The 9,654-nt window shown below is 44.4% G+C and overlaps 1 long non-coding RNA gene across 1 annotated transcript; it reads right to left on the reverse strand.

The window, feature by feature from the left end:
* Positions 1-305: 305 nt before the first annotated feature.
* On the reverse strand, positions 306-7,778 carry LOC144139558 (uncharacterized). Its single transcript, XR_013316269.1, has 3 exons — positions 7,674-7,778; positions 2,191-2,251; positions 306-484 (listed from the first exon to the last, which is right to left on the reverse strand). It is a non-coding gene; the product is annotated as an uncharacterized LOC144139558 (long non-coding RNA).
* Between the last annotated feature and the right edge of the window lie 1,876 nt (positions 7,779-9,654).

Genomic DNA, 9,654 nt, shown 5'->3' on the forward strand with positions numbered 1-9,654 from the left:
GGTCCCGAGCAGCAGAGTATGTGCGACAGAATTCTCGCGTGTAGAGATATTTAAAAACAAGTCTCCTTAAACAATAAAACACAAAACAGTAGCTACAGACTTCATAGAGCCTGCCAAACTGATTATTGTCCTCCACACCTGGACCAATATGCGCACATTTGGCTCCTTATTCACGGGATTGCTCTTGTCCTTTTTAGACGAGGAAGTGAAGTCCGTACGTCTGGAGTAACAAGTGCAACGTGCTACCACAACCTCATTAGCACGAACTTCCACAGACACGAAGTAGTAGAGAATCTTGAGGGTTTTGTCATAATTGATATTTATTTACGTGCTCTTTCAATTTCCGTTGCATCTTCGTAATAACAGCTTGTTTTTGGCTCCTTTACAAATGAGTGAATGGTTCCAGGCATTTCTAGAGTGGTCGTGCAGAACTTATGTAGGCAGGGGAGCCTCTGGCCTTACGTTGATGCGATGATCAAGATCACTGAAAAAAAAAACGAGAAATGAGTCATATTGATGCAAAAACACTCTTCTGAACAGCTCAAAATTTTCTCATGAAGGAGTATAATTATAGAATTATGCGGGCACCAGGCGTCTTATTCTTGGTACAGAGGTCAATATAAATATTTTTGTGCACTCAAACTCTAACTTATTCATAAAGAAAACGCCCAAAACCTTTTTAAGGGCATAAAAAATCGCCCTAAAGCTATTAGTATTCTTACCGAAAGAATTGCCTATTCTTGACCGCGCAGATAATAAACCACCCTAAAAGATCCATAAATTCTCTTGGGAGCGGTGTCAACACGTTTATTTATTGCACATGTAGGAAAAGCATGCCAACCAGTCGGTGTTACTCTTTGGCAGCTTTGGTACAGATCTGAAAACTGCTTTGCAATGAGAATTGCCTTAGCAGGGCGTGATGTTGAGATAAAACACCTAGGCGCTGGTAGTGTCTTGAACTCTAAGTATTGAATAAAGGTTTACAATAACTGTAAGTTCAATATCACTACTATTTCAAGAAATTACGAGGTTTTAAAATTATATGTCTCAAAATGAATCTATTATTTCAAGTTTTAGTTTATTAAATTTGGTTTCGGCTTGTGACGGTTGTGAAATATTTCTGCACCAATGGGGAGACAGGATGCTATGCTACAAAGGTTGGTCGCGCTCCGCCGCGATATCCTTCACCCGGGAGATTAGGGCTTACTGATAGTTGCATTGGATATTGTGCAAAGCGCTCTTGCTTGGGTTTACTGCGGGATCAAGGAAGAGGGATAGAGTGGGTAGCCAGACAAGTATTTGGGTAGAGTAAGCGCTGTTGCAGCGGGGGCAGTGCAGTGCAAATGCGGTGACTGAGCTAGGGCCAACTCGTCGTCGCAGGTGCGGATTTGGTCTTCGCATGATGCGAGCATAGGAAATGGAAAGCCTAATAGGGGGAGAAGGATAGGTATTCCGCGAGGGGCTGCAGTAGTAAAGGATGTCGGTGCAGATTCCGCAGAAAGTTTGGGGATAGGTGGAGGGAGGCAGAAGAGATTTCCTGTCCAGGTTGCGATGCTCGGTTGCGTTAGACAGAAAGCTATTAAAATCTTTCTTAGGTACAAAATAAAACCCAAAATTTCGCTCACAACATTCCTTTCCCTCGGCATGTACACCCATCGAGAATATAAAACAATCAATTAAGTTTAAAAGCTTCAACATATAATGCTCAGCTGATTGGAGATTTTATACTTTATAGCTTATTGTATCTAAGTCTCAAAAAACCCTGAGAGGTTGCTGCCCGAGACTTAAATTTCGCATTTTTATTTACACGGGATTCTCACCCTTTGTTTAGATCACAGTGTATATGTGAACTGGAGAAATATACCGCGACGATGTCTTGATGGTTAACAAAATTAAGAAGGGGTACCAGTTCAGCATTCACTTTTTTGGGCTGTTCCAGATGCAGCAATAAACAGTGCTTTTGTGGACAAACTGGTGAAATACAGCGGTTCAATTCAGCTGACCCTGGAAAACGTCTTCCTGGTTCTGCTGATTTTTAATTAATTCTACATGATGTAAACTACTTTCTATACGTTAACACTTAACTTTTGAAATATTGACCACGAATAAATAAGAAGCACAAGAAGCGTTTACGGAAACAAACACAGTAGGAACATGATCCCTACCGCATGATAACTTTGATCGTCTTACCAATCATGAGAGCAACATAGACTACAAAACCAACGGCCCGAGACCACATGGTTTGTTAGGTCTGCGAAAAGAAGAGGCGGAAAACGTGTTAAAAGATAACACAAGTTTGTTTCTGAATTCAGCGGGCCTTTCTCGCAAGTGCTAATACTAAATGACAGTCAGGGTGCAGTCCGCCTCACCCACCATCTGGTGTAGCAAGCCTTGTCCCTAGCAGGGCTGACCTCACCAGTTTACATTAAAGAGCCTTCTCTCTCTTCTGCCGCCCCAAAATAGCCACGCACACATGTAACATTCTCGAAGCACATGTAACTTCCGAACCGCTTCTTTCGGTCGAACTCCGCTGGCTCGCAGGTCATCGTGGTATACCAGGAAATGTGGTAGCTCATCTCACGCGCGAAACTCTCTTGCGCGATTATGATCTACCAGTCGCGTTCCCTGAGCAATAGGACCGCAACACCAGCCGCGTCGAAGAAAGGAAAGCCAGGCACCAAAAGTTGGTAGAGCTGCGCAAATAGCAAGACAGCACTGCATCCCCGATCACTTGGTGCTCATCAAGGACAACTTGCACCCCCCTAGATTGAGCAGGTGTCCTACGCTCCTTCCCCCATCGTTTATCACCCACTAGAAAAAAATCTACTTGACAGCCGTGGGCTGCAGGCGCGGGTATCATAACAACCAGGAGTGTACTGGGACTGCGCAGTAATTATACAGCGAAGGCACACAGACATCGAACCCCTTTCTTCTTCTCCTAGCACTTGGGCGTAGTGGCTCGACACCACCGAGGAGCCCCTCCTCTCCCCTCCAAAGATCTCTAACCCGCTATCACCAAGCGCACAAAAAGCATCGGCCGGGACCCATCCTCAGCCACACATTTAGCCAATTTCTCATTAAGATTGACAGAATAGGAGCACTGGGAGGCCCTCCTCCAACAAATTTAAGCAGTCCTTCGGGACGATTGGAAGCAGGATAATGATGTTACTCTCTCTCTCTCTCTCTAACACACACACACACACACACACACACACACACACACACACACACACACACACACACACACACACACACACACACACACACACACACACACACACACACACACACACACACACACACACACACACACACACACACACACACACACACACACACACACACACACACACACACACACACACACACACACACACACACACACACACACACACACACACACACACACACACACACACACACACACACACACACACACACACACACACACACACACACACACACACACACACACACACACACACACACACACACACACACACACACACACACACACACACACACACACACACACACACACACACACACACACACACACACACACACACACACACACACACACACACACACACACACACACACACACACACACACACACACACACACACACACACACACACACACACACACACACACACACACACACACACACACACACACACACACACACACACACACACACACACACACACACACACACACACACACACACACACACACACACACACACACACACACACACACACACACACACACACACACACACACACACACACACACACACACACACACACACACACACACACACACACACACACACACACACACACACACACACACACACACACACACACACACACACACACACACACACACACACACACACACACACACACACACACACACACACACACACACACACACACACACACACACACACACACACACACACACACACACACACACACACACACACACACACACACACACACACACACACACACACACACACACACACACACACACACACACACACACACACACACACACACACACACACACACACACACACACACACACACACACACACACACACACACACACACACACACACACACACACACACACACACACACACACACACACACACACACACACACACACACACACACACACACACACACACACACACACACACACACACACACACACACACACACACACACACACACACACACACACACACACACACACACACACACACACACACACACACACACACACACACACACACACACACACACACACACACACACACACACACACACACACACACACACACACACACACACACACACACACACACACACACACACACACACACACACACACACACACACACACACACACACACACACACACACACACACACACACACACACACACACACACACACACACACACACACACACACACACACACACACACACACACACACACACACACACACACACACACACACACACACACACACACACACACACACACACACACACACACACACACACACACACACACACACACACACACACACACACACACACACACACACACACACACACACACACACACACACACACACACACACACACACACACACACACACACACACACACACACACACACACACACACACACACACACACACACACACACACACACACACACACACACACACACACACACACACACACACACACACACACACACACACACACACACACACACACACACACACACACACACACACACACACACACACACACACACACACACACACACACACACACACACACACACACACACACACACACACACACACACACACACACACACACACACACACACACACACACACACACACACACACACACACACACACACACACACACACACACACACACACACACACACACACACACACACACACACACACACACACACACACACACACACACACACACACACACACACACACACACACACACACACGCAGAAGTATTGAAGAAGTATTGACCATATGATCGTTTCAAGTAATAGTGGTGAATATTTGTTTTACCCTTTTCATTAATATTTCAAGATGTTAGAGAAAGCGTCCTAAAGGGTACAAAGCGGCCTCATGGCCTAGGGTGGACGCGACGTCTCGGTTGCAACGCGGCCCAATTAGATGTAGAAAAATACATCCTCCAAAGCTTTAATGAACGATGCTGACATCTGGCATCTGGCATGTGGCTTCGCCGTGTGCGTGCATGTTCTGTATTTTTTTTCAGAGGCCTGGCAGTCCTTTATATACCTGCTAATTGTAGATATATCTCTTGTGTTCCAGAGCTACTATTAGTTCGCAATAGTAGTACAATAAATGCACACATTTATGCACACATTTGAAAAACACCCAAACTGAAATGAAACGTGGCACCAAAACAAATTTGGCGCAATGCTGTTTTAAAGGGGAGTTTCACTTGGGGCGGTGTCAAGAAAAAGCACTGCTGAAAAACCATTTTTAGTGGAGAGAGAGAGAGAGAGAGAGCGAGCGAGCGAGAGAGAGAGAGACAGAGAGAGAGAGAAACGTTAATGAAGACCAGCGAGGTTAGACAGGCTGTCGCGCTGGCTTGCTACGCTAGACGATAGAAGACAAAGAGACAGAAAATGAGAACACAAAAAACAATCAAAATTAAAACACTGCAAAAAAGCCAACAGTACACAGTGGGCTCCAAGAAAGGGCAAATTAATCACACACCGCATAAACAAGGGAATGTCTCTACATGCAGAGATATTTCCATTGCGGATACCGAATGCAGTTTAGCGTCCAACGGTTGAGCGATTATGATTAAAGCATTCTATTATAGGAGCACAGATGGCACGGTCGTCGCACCACGCGCTTAACCAATGTGAAGCCCAAATCAACAACACTGAACCGAATGAGAACGTTCAGACGACCCAGTCGCAAATTAATAGAAACTAAATAATAACCTCACATTCGGTTAGCTCAGCCTTCTCGTAGATTAGGACTTTAGGTCATTGAATTGTGGACTTTTTATTTGTATTCGAGAAATGTTCGCGTTGGAACCATTTTCTTTCAGCAAATGGGTATTATTGTTTTATGTTTAGTTTATTTAAATTGTCTTGTTTCTTTCAATATGTGCTCTGAACATAATTTTACTCGTGGCCTTCTTTTACACACACAGCCCTCAGCGTCCTTCGTTTAAGACCGACGCTTTGACAAGCCATGCCAACTTTGCTGCACCATTGACTGTATTGAAAGATGTGAACCTGCAACGGGAGAATGCATATGCCTCCTAAACCAGTACGAAATGTCCTTGCAGTGTAATATCTCGGTACATTATTTGTTGCGTATGATGTTCAGTCGGCACTAAATCTTCCGCATGTATACACGCAGAAAAAAATCTGCAATCATCAAAAACCTGTGAGCATAGAAGATACCGGTTTCTGGGACATTTCCATATAAACTCTCAGAGCCTCTTGGAAATATATCTAGTACGTTTGGCTTTGTAGGTTTATATGTAGAATGGGCGCTGTTCTATTCTGCTCTGGTGGTTATGAATCGTGCAATTGTCAAGAAATGTTTTTGGTGCCCTTCATTGAAAAACCCGAGGGATCTCCGAGCAAACACTGATTCATCGTGGGTGTTTAACGTGCCCACTTTACATAGGCATTGAGTCGCGCCGAAGTGAAGGGCTCCGAATTAATTCTCACCACCTGGGGTTCTAATGTGCGCCGAAATCTCGAGACGGGTGTTTTCGGTTTTCGCGTCCATGAAAAAAGCGGCCGCCGCGCCCGGGAATCGAACTCGTGTTCTTGGGCTCAGCATCTGACCGAAAACTCCAGTCAAACTTTGGGCAGAGAGAAAAATTGTTTTCTCGTTCGCTGCACATACTGAATGCTAGGTGCAAAATAACTTAATTTTTGTTGAACCTTTAGGAGGTGTTCCATGTCGCCCAAAGCATCAACGGTAATATACGATAAAACTATGCGGTTTATTTATTCGCAACCTGTTTACAGAAGGGGTGTTGATCACTTAAGCAGACGAAGAACTACAACCTAACTATATTTGTAAGAAATCTATTGAAATTGTAGAGAAGATACATTGCTTACTCATATTTTATTGGCTGCGTTAAGAGGAACAGCGAGAAAGGTGTTTTAAAAGTTCAGGTTTGTTCACTTTTAGGACACGAGAACTACGTTAATGGTGCTGAGGATTTATAACTTAGGGATTTTTTTGTACACATTTATAGAAAGGAGGACGGATGAATTCGCTAAGGGAAGCTTTGTTGTTTTATTTGCTCTGTGCAAAGTAAGTGAACGGAAACATTTATACTGGAATGATTCAAAGGAGCAATGCGGCAAAGCGACATACGAGTGCATTTGACATTTAGAGTTGCTAAGCAAGCAATGGCAAGCCCTCATAGAAAGGACGAGCATCCTTATTTCCCGGAACGGTTCGGAGGAACATGAGGTTGACTACACAGACAAAAATGGAAGTCTTTTTGAAGACCTAGGCATTCATTTAACGCAGTTGAAGGAAAGGAAGCCCATGGCTTTAAAACACCAAGCCCGTGTAATAACCTACGTACCTTGCACGTACGCAGCTCTGCCTGCAGTGGAACGAAACGCAGCTGTTCGGAGTCTGCCCTCGGTTTCTGCTGTCACAAAGGCCTTGTCGCCGGGGGATGTAGAAAAATAAATTGAAAACACGAAAGCTGTTTTCACTCAAGTGGATCGAGTGGTTGGGAGCCGGAAACGTTGAAAACAACTTCCTATGGGGCTTTTTGTGAAAATGAAAAGTACGCGTCATCGTTTGAGAAGCGACCATTTGGTAGTTGTTTCGATAGGGGTTGGTACTTGTGCCGGTTCCCGCACAGGTAATTCCTGTAGCCTGTGGAATAGACAGAGCGTCAAATCGCCTAAGGCAAATACGTAGTCCATCGATTAAGCGCTTCAAAATGCAAACAATGTATTCCCATTTGTTGAATGGACCCCTACGTTTTTTTTTGTTAGTAAAAACATTATTTGCGCCTCTTACAGTACATGGGAGGGAAGCAGGGACCGCCAATTAAGATCACCGAACTTGAAAGCACTAGGTGGGGTCCCCTTTAAGGGACTTCAGTGGCGTCAACCGCTGCATGGGACCGAATGAACCAATGGCGGCGATAAACACGGTGCGGCATAAATGTATAGAAACCTCTTTATTTCAGCTATTTTTCGCCGTGCCTTATGTTTTCAGAATTGAGAATTTTTACTTCCAACATGTGTGCTGGGGCCAACCGAGGCGGCTCTGCGGCAGCATAAACAGACCTGGCGGGCCGTACGAGGCAGCATGGATTCACAAATACTCAGCAGTAAAAAAAAACATTGATGCAGACTCTGCAAACATTGTGGTCTTATAGACATCACATTTCTGTACCTTATATAAAAGGAAAGAAAGGGCACGTCGTTATCGCGTATATATAGAAAAATGATTATAAACTCTAAAAACTATTGTAAATGACCATACAATAGTAATATTTCAAGCATGTATAGCAATAAGTTCCCCCTGTATAGAAATAATGACGTTTTGCTGAGCTCGCGTATGAAAGCCTAAAAAAACACAAACCCGAAAAACCGGCTGAGGCTTTCTGAACCTTTCAACGTGTTACGATATTAATTCGCGCACTTGACGCGGAGAAAATGCGGTAATACTATCATTCACAATCTTTTTTATGCTGAACAGAGCCGGAAAACGATATGTTAACGATTAGAGATCGTAGTCAGGTGGCAAGGTATATAAGCAACTTGTCAGAGGAGCGGATGCGAGAATGGTGGCTTCCTTGTGTCGTATCTGTGATTATGAGTGTTGTTTTGTACGATTTGTTTTATGTACAAACTCTGACTTTCTTACTGGATGCAAAGCGCTCATTCAATCGTTTAAAGTAAGAGTCCTACTCCACCATGAGAAAAAAACTGCTATAAATGGCGATACCAAATTGACATTAGAAACACGAAATATAACTGGAAACCGTTTTGACTGAGATGTTACGTTTCTAAATATGTAAGCACTATAATTACAAATTGTACAAAACTTATTCTATCATCCTAATCATCAAGCGATTTTTTTTCCTGCAGGAAGAATTCATCTCCCACAATATTCCTTTCCAAATGGGTACAAATCTGCCACTTGCGCTGGTGTGCAAAAAGTAATAAAACGTGTGCATATGACGCGCCGCACCTCCAGACCGGCGCAGAAGCCACAAAACAACGTTTATTTACGAGGTTAATGTGCAGATTTGAACCAAGAAAACATTTTATTAAGAAAGAAAGCGCGGGTTTGAAAGAAAGATTGACAAGGCTCGAACGCGGGGCATTTGTTTCAAAACACATGGTTCGACCCCTTATGTACTGATGCAGAACGGCGGAGTTCTTACATAAGTTGCATGAAAGATACGAATGCGTGTTTTAAGCGAATGAGGGGATGGCAATGTGTGAATACAAGAAATTCCGGTCTTATACCCACACGAAAACGGAATCTCGCCACTTTCCTATTCGTGTTGTCGTTTCTGTTCACCAATGTCCGGCCCA

This window comes from Haemaphysalis longicornis, unplaced genomic scaffold (genome assembly GCF_048455015.1).
Source record: "Haemaphysalis longicornis isolate Haplotype H1 unplaced genomic scaffold, Haemaphysalis longicornis Haplotype H1 scaffold_5, whole genome shotgun sequence".
In the NCBI taxonomy this organism is placed as follows: Eukaryota; Metazoa; Arthropoda; class Arachnida; order Ixodida; family Ixodidae; genus Haemaphysalis; species Haemaphysalis longicornis.